The sequence below is a fragment of the Squalius cephalus genome, assembly GCF_949319135.1.
Source record: "Squalius cephalus genome assembly, chromosome: 13".
Lineage (NCBI taxonomy): Eukaryota > Metazoa > Chordata > Actinopteri > Cypriniformes > Leuciscidae > Squalius > Squalius cephalus.
In genome coordinates, this window is record NC_137134.1 from 22,347,958 (window position 1) to 22,360,298 (window position 12,341).

General features: G+C 37.2%; 1 long non-coding RNA gene across 1 annotated transcript; it reads left to right on the forward strand.

The window, feature by feature from the left end:
* Positions 1-2,053: 2,053 nt before the first annotated feature.
* LOC307170424 lies at positions 2,054-3,795 on the forward strand. Its single transcript, XR_013823382.1, has 3 exons — positions 2,054-2,231; positions 2,314-2,388; positions 2,557-3,795. It is a non-coding gene; the product is annotated as an uncharacterized lncRNA (long non-coding RNA).
* Positions 3,796-12,341: the final 8,546 nt, after the last annotated feature.

The following is a 12,341-nucleotide window of genomic DNA, read 5'->3' on the forward strand; positions in this document are numbered from 1 at the left end:
ATCATGTGTTCTTGTGCTCTTGCTAAAAGTGCTCAAGGAACTTCATAATGTATTTTAAGTGCCTCAAAGATCTTTCACCTATAGTAGGGTTACTGGTGGAACCATTGACCGTCTTGGCGGTTCTTGCTGGAACTTATGGGGGAACCTTTAAGCACTTTTTATTCAGTTCAGAGGTTCTGTAGTCAACTTTTTTAATACCATGAAACCTCAAGTGCTTTGGGAGAAATTAGAGGGACTCAAATTCTATAAAAAGGTTATTGTGAGATCTGTAAACATTTAAGTGGTTCCTGGAAGAGCCAGCATCTGGAGGAACCCAGAAGTTCTGTGAGGCCACAGTACAGCCTTGAACATTTATTAATTCCTATTATTACCTACTAGGGATGCACCAATACCACTTTTTCCAGAACAAGTCAAATACAGATACCTGTATTTTCACTGCATTTTTAATTTATAAATGTATTAGGTAGAGAAACCAAAAGAATATGAATCATATTAATTTGCTTAATTGGCTCAGCAAATATAAATTTCTTTCTGTTATTTTCACGCTTGCCTGATGGCTAATGCTACCGCTAACCTGGATGTCGAGGTCACTTCACTGAGTTGAGAAAAGTCCGTAAAAGTCCTGGCAGAAAGTGATGCATAAGGATCCCAAATGGCACACTTCATGTGGACTTGCGGTCTCGTGGCCTTAAATTGCGCATGCTCACCATGTGTATAGTCCATAGGGTGTCCCATTTGGCATTTCAGCGCTCAGAAGTGTGCTCGCGAGCGCCTCCTTTGTGCCCTCGAAGCAGACTTAGGCGAAATCCGCACTTTCACACCCTCCACACGAGTTACCCAGGAATCATTGAGAACGCCCAATCAGATAAATGAGGGGAGGAGTTTCGTGGCTGTTTGACTTTCAGTGGCATGATGTCATCAAGAATGTCCCAAAATACTCTCTCAAAATGGACTTGAGCCCAGCGCCCCTTAGGTCTGCACGTCCTGACGTCACCAAGTGTGAACTCGAAGGATGTCCACAAGGCCGGAGTGTGCCATTTGGGATCCAGCCTTTGTTTACCAAGATACTCGTCAAGACGAGTGTTTTTACATAAGCGCAAGTGCAAGACGTGAAAGAGACTTTTAAAAAAATATTAAAAATACTCGACACAACCACTGGCTTGCATGATGATTTCTTTATTTTCGATCATATTTTACAATAAAGCTGCACTGCTCTATGATGTCATAACCATCATCCAATCCTGCCAGACAGGATTTCTGTCATTAATTAAAGTTTCAGTTTAAGAAAACGTACAAAGATCGTGTGTAGTCTGATTTCTCTTTTACAAAACCCCTTCACTTAATGAGATAAGGATTTTAAAGCAGTAATCACTACAATAATACTCTTAAATAGAACACAAACCATCTAGGACACATAGAATTGCATTCAAATGTCATATTTTTTGTCACATTTATTAAATGCATTTTAATCTACTATGAAATAGTATTTAGCTCTGCTTGTGACTTCTGTTGCAAACTCGTTTCAGAGGATTACATCATGTTAAACAAGATTACACATTAAAACCTTAAAATGAATAACATTTCTGTAATCGTTTAACCATTTTGTAATATATAGTTTGTTTGCCGTGAGACACAAAAGGTGTTTTCTCCTATACAACATAGATTCATCACCCAAAAATAAAAATACTGTCATCATTTACTCACCCTCATGTGTTTTCAAATCTGTATGAGTTTCTTCTGTTGAAGACAAAAGAAGATAAACACATTAAAACAATGTTGGTAATCAGACAGTTGACGATATCCATTGACTTCCATAGAAAAAAATACCATAAAGGTTAACCGTCAACTGTCTGGTTATAGCAACATTATTCAAAATATATTCCTTTGTCTTCAACAGAAGAAACTCATACAGGTTTGGAACAACATGAGGGCAAGTAAATGATAACAGAATTTTCACTTTTAAGTGAACTATCCCTTTAAGGACTCAAGGAAGGGTTAATCTGAGTTCAAGATTCAAAGAAGGAGTTAGACTGTCAAATTTAGTCTTTCTGTCACTGTGAAATATGGTTAGCATGCTATAATAACAGGATGTGGTTTTCTGCACTGGTACAATGCAAGCTTTTCTAAAGAGCTGTAGCCTACACTATTTCAACTTGGAGAAGATTCAGTTTCATGCTGGGATATTTATACATATTACTTGGACTTTATGGCTATAACTAACTCAAGAATAAGTAAGTATCTGTACTTCCCTGTATCCCCCTAAATTTCTTTGAACATTGCTTAATACATCTGAAACATGTTTTTCTTGATAAGACACATCAACACTTTTTATTGTTGCTGAATCGGAATAACAAACAGACAACACATCACAACAGAGCCACAACAAGAGTAAGTCTAAAACATACTGTATATTAACTTTAAAATAAAGAAATAAATTCATTGAAATATTATTGGACATCGTCTTTACATATGTTGCAAGTAAACACATCTTTGTAATATCTAATAGTATTGAATTGTGTTTGTTTTTGTCATTTTATGTCATTTTGTTCATTGCAGCACTTCTGTCCACTAATTAAACAACTTTCCATCGGGATCTTCACCGGGGATCTTCACCGAGCTGCAAATATTTCCATAGAGCATAAAGAGACCAAAACACCATCAATAGTCACACAAGCTGTTTTGTGTTGTCGGAGTTTTAGAAGATGTCAAAAAGAAAAAAAAAAAGAAAAAAACAGCAAAAAAAATTCCAGCCATATTTAAGAACGACCTGGCTAAAAACACTGTTTTAAAATCTGTTCCAGCAAGCCTTTTGTTGATTCCACTGGACATTTAGGCTGATTTAAATTTTTCATATCCATGCAATTATTCCAGGAATATAGCATGTCCTTGTCTTCATTGCTCCTGCTCTTCTTGTTTTTGCTTTAACGTTTCTCTATTTACTTAAATTTAATGAAAAGCAAGAAACGGCAAAGGTCAAAGGAAACGATGAAGAAAAAGCAAAGGAAGCTGGGAATGCAGAAGACAAAACAAAGGGAGCTGGGAGTGCAGTAGACAAAACAAAGGGAGCTGCATGGGAGTGCAGAAGAAAAAGTAAATAGAAGTTGTGAATATATTGTAATTAGTTTTTTTCCCAGCTGTTATGTGGATGATTCTATTGGTTATAGATGGGGATTATGTCACCTGTGGTCTAACAAACTGGAATGGACAGCAAACTTTTGATGACACACTAAAAATAAAATGGTGTAAACAAGTCAGTTGTTTACAGTAAAATCTCACTGTCAAATTTACTAAACAAAAAGTACAATTCTGTGATTTGCTTTGTGTGATTTTATGTGTTTTTGCACATAATGCTATAGTGGAGATATGCTAGTGTTTTAATGATCTGTTGGGATTTAAAGGGTTTCTGTTGTGTTTTGTGTGTCACCATTGTGCTGAAGAGTAGAGCTTGAGCTTCAGTCCAGGATGAGCAGAGAAACACTGATGTTATGATGCATGTTGCTTTATTTAAAGGCAGTGACTGTGTAATTGCTGATACATTGATGCCGTTTTTAAGTTCTTCAACTCATTCATGTGTGATGATGATCACTAGTAGGATTTAGTTAAATTGATGTTTCTAGTTAACTCATGATGTCTTTTTCTTAGTGGATTCAAATGAAATAATCTCACAGTATAAATATTTAATGGCAATTGACCAATCAATTTCCTCAAATGAAGTGAGTTATCTCAGGTTTTAATTCAGTACATTATTAATAACAGTAACATACTGTAAAGATTACATTAAAGAACTGTAAATTCACAGCTGCTCTTGTTTAGCTGCTTTTACATGTGTGCTGTATAATTTTACAGTATAATTGTAGTTTATGATTTACAGTAATCTTGTAAAATTTACAGGCTTACTGGCAACCAAAATTGCCAGTAATTTGCTGTAAAATTTACAGCAATTTGTTAGTGCTGTATTTTTACTGTTAAATTGTAGTTGATGTTTTACAGTACTCTTGTAAAATTTACAGGCTTACTGGCAACCAAAATTGCCAGTAAGTTGCTGTAAATTCTACAGTAACTTTTTTACAGTGCACAATTGTATTCTGTTAGCTAGACAAAAAACAGTACAGTAACCATTGTCAATGAAGGACTGGGCTAAAACTGAAAGGTGGACATGAGGGATATTTCAATGGTCCTCTGCCATAGTGACAAAACATCTAAACATTTTGACTTGCAGTGCTTACACAATGCCAAAGGGACAAAGCATTTTGTGGGCACTGACTGTTTAAATGAGAAGGAAATTTAGTTTTGACACACTCATGTAACTGTTTTGGGAGAGGTATGAACTTTTGCAAGTGAACCATGGTGTTGTGCCGAACCATCCACGTTATTTTGGCAAAAGCACCAAGAGTGTTGAGAACGTCCGGTCTGTTTCAAGAATTGAGCCAAAGCAATTGAGAAGGATCTTTGCCATTTTCATGGCACTGACTCTTTATATGGGAAAGGAATTTAGTTTTGAAGCATGAGTGAACAGTTTTGGGAGAGATATGAGCTTTTGCAAGTGAGCTATAGTGTTGTGCTGAACTGTAAGACTGTTTTGCCAAATGATCTTAGAGTTTTGAGAATGTAATTTCTGTAATTCCAAACCAATGGAGAAAAACTGTAATGTAATGTGTCTTGTACCGTTAAACGTTATCACGTGGATGAATAATCATATGCAAATGATATGCAGATGAGGATCTGCATAGTAAAACTAGGCGTTGTAAGCTCCATATATTTTGGGGAGGAGACGCATGTGCGCACAATCTTCCGCTGACTGGGATTTATAAAGTGAATTCTGCGCAGGTTCGAACGGTTTTATAAATCTGAATATTTTTTTGCGTACGGCATTTTTGGCTTTCGGGCGCACGTACACTTTTAGTCAGGTTCCTATGCACAGTTTTATAAATGAGACCCCTGATGTTTGAAAGAAGAGCCGGAGTCAGAATTATAAAAAACGGAAGAAAAGTTTTACTGAAGATAGTTTGCAGTTTCATCAGCAGAAGTTCAGCTTCAAGACTCACACAGGAGTTTGTAGGCCGCCCCGCTTACAGTTACAAAGATCCCAGCAGTTATACCATTTCCAAGGTCTAAGCTACGTCATTGCTTACAGGTTGAATGATTCTCATTGGCTAAGAAATAGATAAACATAGTAATTTTCCACACATACAGATAGACTGAAGCATATCTCCATAGATTATGCCGCTGACACTCTGACCCTGAAGTTAGGCACGTCGTGACATTCCAGGTCGGGGATTTGGGTTGCTGGGTGCCAGCATGTCCCAAACAACAACTCAGACAATCTCCAACAATGCCAGTGGTTCCTTAACCTGTAACCAAGAAGACTAACACACACACCGACACACATCTTTTTCAAGGTTGGATTTGGCCAGGCTCTAACTATAAACAGGAGTCTCGTCTCAAAACATCAAGATAACAAGTTCTTTCTCTCAAGGATAGGACACTTTAGTCTAAATGGAAAATATAGGCTTTAACAAAGAAATGGTCCCTTAAACTATTGGCTTAAATGACCCCTATATGTTTGAACACGTTGAAGACCTTTCTCAAACACAGTCCCTATTTAATTTCTGGAAGCTGGGATAAATAGGCAAGCACTGTTACTACATTCAAATATCAAATACAGACATTATGGCGTACATGAAAAGAACGTTTCAGTAATAACACTGGTAACTTCTATAATAAAGTAAAATCTCCAGAGACGTCATTTAACTCATTTGATATTTAGAAGGAAAAAAATTGATTAATACCTTGATTATAATCACTCATTACATATACATTGAAGCAGCAGTGGATTCCAATCCACCCCCTTCACAAGTAATAATTAGAATATTACTGAATAGTCCTTTACCATCATTTTGTTCATTGCAGCATTCCACCATTTTGTCCATGACGTTTTCACGAGGATCTCGTGCACCGAACTACAAACATTTTGAGCACAAGACACGAGAATATATTCAAAGGCATTAAATAAACCTCAGAAAATGTCTGAATTACCATCCACAATTAAGACTGGTCTGGCCGAATCAGCTTTTTTCGGCACTTTACCAGCAAACATTTTGTTGATTCCATTGGAGATGTTGGCAGATTACACATTTTCATGTCCGTGTGACTCTAACAGGCCTGGTCTTTAGTGCACCTAGATTTTAAATTTTAATTTTAATGCTTCTCTATTTTTACTATGTTCTATCTAAAGATAAAAAGAAAGGAAAAGAAGAAAACAAGTATCAAGTATCATAAATATTTTATAAAATGTATTATTTGTCTGTTTCCACCTATTCTGTGGATCATTATGTTGCTGTTAGATGGGGATTACATGGCCTGTAGTAAAACAGACTGGAAAGGAGAATATGTTCTTGATGACAAGCTAAAAATAAAATGGTGTAAACCTACCGAATTGATCCCTGGAAGAAATCAGAATGAACTACAAATCCTGACTCTCTCTTTTATTACAGTTTTTCTCCATGACATGTCAGCTCCAAAACATGTCAGCGTCATTTCATTGTATAAGTCATAACGTGCACAATAGTCTGTTCAATTGTCAAAATTAGTCAAGAACACAATACCATGAATACCATATATGTATGTATATATATATATATATATATATATATATATATATATATATATATATATATATATATATATATATATATAAATATACCATATATATGGTATCCACATGGTGGATGTCCCAGGCCAGCGAGGGGGCAATATAACTATGTGTGCTGCCATATCTGAGAATGGTGTACACAGAATACACAGAAGCTCCTCATCTTCTTGGACCGCCTTCATTTTGATTTGATCCCTGAAAATGAGAGAGGTCTCGTAGGGCCTCACCTACCACAATATGTCATTGTATGGGACAATGTGAATTTCCACCGTGGCCTGCTCATCAGGGCCTGGTTCACTATTCATCCAAGGATGGTCATGGTGTTCCTACCACCTTACTCTCCTTTCCTCAATCCTATCGAGGAGTATTTCTCTGCTTGGAGGTGGAGAGTGTATGAGCATCGGGCTCAAGATCAGAGGTCCCTGCTCCATGCAATGGACGCTGCGTCTGAGGATATTAGAGGAGATCAGTGTAGGGGATACTTGCGACATGCACGCCGTTTCTTCCCTCGTTGCATCGCAAGGGAGAATATACGCTGTGGCCAGACAGACAGCAGCATGTGGATGGTCAGGAGGGTCAGGACGGTGGCCAGGAGAGGGAGGGTGAGGACAGCGACCAGTGAAGAACTGTTAGTTGTGAAACTCCAGCTTTATTTACAATTATTGTATTCTGTTAGCTAGACAAAAAACAGTACAGTAACCATTGTCAATGAAGGACTGGGCTAAAACTGAAAGGTGGACATGAGGGATATTTCAATGGTTCTCTGCCATATAGTGACAAAACATCTAAACATTTTGACTTGCAGTGCTTACACAATACCAAAGGGACAAAGCATTTTGTGGGCACTGACTGTTTAAATGAGAAGGAAATTTAGTTTTGACACACTCATGTAACTGTTTTGGGAGAGGTATGAACTTTTGCAAGTGAACCATGGTGTTGTGCCGAACCATCCACGTTATTTTGGCAAAAGCACCAAGAGTGTTGAGAACGTCCGGTCTGTTTCAAGAAATGAGCCAAAGCAATTGAGAAGGATCTTTGCCATTTTCGTGGCACTGACTCTTTATATGGGGAAGGAATTTAGTTTTGAAGCATGAATGAACAGTTTTGGGAGAGATATGAGCTTTTGCAAGTGAGCTATAGTGTTGTGCTGAACTGTAAGACTGTTTTGCCAAATCATCTTAGAGTTTTGAGAATGTAATTTCTGTTTCAAGAAATGAGCCAAACCAATGGAGAAAAACTGTAATAAATCACAGTTAAGTCACATATCTTGAGATAATATAATGAAGTTGTGTAGTATTTTTAAAAGAAAAACAAGTTATTTCATAATATACTGACGCTTAGAATTGGATCAACAAAAAGACTCCTGACATTACAGTTTTTTTTCGATTGCTAAGCGACAGTGAGCACAACTGGAGCTGCATGTTTATTTATTTATTTATTTATTTATGAACATTTATTAGAGGATCAACCCCATGAGATGAAACATCTCGTTTTCATGGGGGTCCTCAGGATCATGTCCAAACAACATAAAACAACAGAACAACAGAGTAGATACAATCAAATAAGACAAAAAAGTCATAACAATAATAAAATAATAATACAACAAAAAAAAAACAAACAAAAAAAAAAAAAAACCTAAGCGCACGCACTCACACACTTTCACACACACCATACGGACACGCACGCCCGCACTCGCACTCACACACACACACACACACACACACACACACACACACACACACACACACACACACACACACACACACACACACAAAATATTAAGATCTTGCATTGAAACAAAGCAAAAAATGTCAACAAATCAAATAACTGTCCTTTGCTCGCTCCCCTGAAAATAACACTACTGAGCTTCATCAATCATATTACTTTATTATATTTTGCTAGATAAAAAAAAAAAAAAAGAGATCCAACAAAATTTTACGAATTAAATCTCAGTGTGATAGAACAACAAAAAAGCATACTATTACCACTAAAAATTGGCAAGCCTCCAAGCCGTAAAAAGGAAAATCAAAATCAGGTCACACCTGTAGACGACTCTTAACCTTGAATGGAATGACGTCAAGCGCTGAACAGCGCGTCATACTGTACATACGGAAGTAAACAATACTAGCATGACAACAGTCATGGCAAAAGTGAAGTCTCATCTTCCGAATTGAGTGAGTCAAAGGAGTCAATAAACTTAGACGCCTTAGACGCATGTGCAAAACTCTAACTACAGTCTGCACTACCAACAGTCACCTGAGCTAAACAGTTCACATCACCTGCAAAACTCACTCCAAGCAACACAACTCTTAACACACGGCTCAAAACAGGCTCAGTACAGCCAAACACTATGCACAACCCTCACTGAGATAACACACACTGTCACTCAGAACACACTGAGAGGAAAAACACTAGCATCAAACACCAATACAGAAAATACAAACTATTCATCTTTACAGTTTGAACAATTTCAGTGACTTCATACAAAGTAATATTTTCTTCATAACAATTCTTTAAGGTAAATGAAAATTAGCAGTTTGCTTCAATAGTCTGTAGTAATTTACGGAATTACAGTAATGAGAAAAAAAGGTAGAAACTAAAAGTACATACTGTAATTCGAACAAATAATTGAGGGGCTAATCCTGCCTCTCTCTAGCATCAGGCCACAGGTTTTCATCAACATCACATCTAATGTTCTCTCTAATGTTGAAAGGCACAAGGCTGAAATCTATTCTGTTTTGAATGTGTGTTTCACAGTTTTGACAGCAGTGTGTTAGCATTTGAACAAAGTGCTGTAAATCCACAGTGTTGTGCAGGTTGTCGTTAAAGTCATGGGATAAGTGTGTAGAGTTTTGAAAACTGTTTTAAAGCAATGAAAAACGAACTAGAGTTTGGTCCACATGAACTGCTGTGCAGACTGTAGTTAGAGTTTTGCACATGTGACTCCAGTTGTGCCCACTGTCGTTTAGCAATCGAAAAAAACTGTAATTTATCGGACTGATTTCAGACCACAACAGTTAAGATACACTGTAAAAAATTCCTGTAAATTTACATGGAAATTTAACAGCAAATTGCTGTTTCCGTGTAATAACAGCATTTTGCTTTTTTTTACAATGCATTATGGGAAGACTTGTTCACTTCGGGCTGTGTGGTCGATCAACAACACATTGTCACTGTTATTTAACAGTATTATACCCTATTTTCGTCCAATGTGCACAAGGCGACATTTTGGATTATCTGAATGAGGTAGGTTTTCAATGATTTATTATTTTATTATCTTTAAATGACCTATTACTTTAAAATATAACATCTTAAACATCTAATGAAGCTTCTGTGATTTAAATAAGATGGCTCCATTAAATTTTGTGTTTTAACTATAGGCAAATAATTGGTCAACGGAGTGAGATTGAGCCCAGACTGCCATACAGCCATTTTATCACACACACAGGTAAGAATACCTAATTTTCATTCAACCTGCATTACCAAACTTTATCCAAGTAATAGATTAATGGAATGAACGAAATATATATATTTTTCCTTCTTGTGTGGCAAGTTAACATGCACATTCAGTCCATGAGAGACATTATCTAGAGACATAGACAAATTATCTGCTGGTGTAACTTAATTTGCCGCTCTGCGCTTATTTTAATCGCCCTGTTATCAAGTAGGCCTATATTATAAAATAACAATATATATAAAAATCCAGTGAATCCGGTTAGTGAATGGGTAAGATTTGCACGCACACTCATAACGCGTTTGTACTGTCAAGCATGCAAGGGAATTATAAAGTTTGAGTTTTGAATTATAAGTGTTTATGAAACATGTTCAAATCTTTTTTGTCAGTAAATGGTAGTGAGGTATGAACAACATTTTAAATTCTTGTCTTATATACTTTAAATGTGTCTAATGGACAATGGAATCCTCAAGCCATCCTAGGTGTATATTACTTTCTTCTTTGAGCCGAACACAGTCAGAGTTATATAAAATAATATACTGGCTTCCCAGCTTTGCAATGGCATTAAATAGATCCCGAGTTTTTGAAGCTTAAAAATATCCATGTTTATAACTTTTATAAACTATAATCACTGGCTTCCGGAAACAGCCGTACACGAGTTCATGATAGAGTCGAGTTGCGGCAGAAGAATGACCTCTGACCCGACATATGAAATCTTATATCATCAGCACTGGTGAAAGAATTTAGCATTCTACACTTTTAAGTGGAGGAATTTTCCAGTTAAAACGAAATGAAAGAATGGTTAATTACGTTCTTTCTAGGTCTATTGAGTGTACATTTAGCTTATAATGATTATCTTCATACAGTATGAACCAGTTAGAGGGTGACTGAGGTACCCTTGAGCAAGGCATCGAACCCCCAATCACTCCCCGGGTGTCGCAGTGAATGACTGCCCACTGCTTTAGGTGTGTCCACAGCTTACAGCGTGTGTGTGTGTGTGTGTGTGTGTGTGTGTGTGTGCGTGCACTAACTGGATGGGTTAAATGCAGAGGACAAATTCAGAGTATGAGTTATCCTACTTGTCTTGACGTCACTTCACTTCATAAATGCGTGCCGTGGTCTAGTGACTGAGTATTATACACTTTTTCTAGCCTGGGAAAACCCAGACAAACTTCCGGCAAATTTAGATTTGCTCTGCAAGTAGTCTGGCAAAGAGCCCATTCAAGCCGATTTCTAATCCGTCCAAATCGAGGCACCAATCAGAAACGTTGAGGTGGGCTTTACACAATGACGATCGCTCTGATTGGTATTAAGTCTATCCAATTGCGCCCAGAGGCATCTGAGCGACGTCCGTTGGTGAAGCGCACCAACTTTTAAATGCATTATTCAAATTGCAAACACATGAGGACAGTCTCCATGAAAGACCCACTGGCAGATGAACGTGCTACTACATTTCTCTCCGAAACGGTAGGAAATTAAATAAGATGTAATAGAGGATTTTAACTGTGACAAGATGATTGACAGGGCAGTTTAAGTGACAGGATGCAAGCGACAGATCCGTCCGATAAAGATGACGAAGTAGTATGTCCCAAAGCTTGCCTCATTTTTTGCTACACATTCAAAAGTAAATAACTTTTCTTCACAAAAAGAGTACATACTTTTATGGCGTAGTGTAACTTGGGCGAATTGGGACGCAGCAAATGGCTTTACACGATGACGATCGCTCTGATTGGTTTTAGGTTTATCCAATTGCGCCCAGAGGCATTTGAGCAACGTCCGTTGGTGACACCCCTTTGGAAATGAGATATTAATGAAGCTTTGCCAGACCATAACTCAGTTACTACTGAGAATGGTCTGGTTTTAACCAGGCTACACTTTTTCTGCAAGAAGTCAAGAATCCCTGTTAGCTTTAAAAAAATATATTATTATTATTATTATTATTATTATTTATTTCATTTCCTTTACCTATACATAGTAGCCATTTAATCAACACTGAGTTGACTCAAAAATGAGAATCCTGTCATCATTTACTCACCCTCCCATCATTCCAAACCTTTATTCTCTGTATAAACACCAAACACGCTAAAGTGAATACTGAGAAGACTAGTACATTGAAATGGTGACCAATCTGGTTCAGGGGTCAAGTGAAGTGACCAATTCTATGTTCAATTCTTTGGCCTCAGCCTCTCTCATAGTGTCAGCCACACTATGAGAGAGGCTGAGGCCATAGAATTG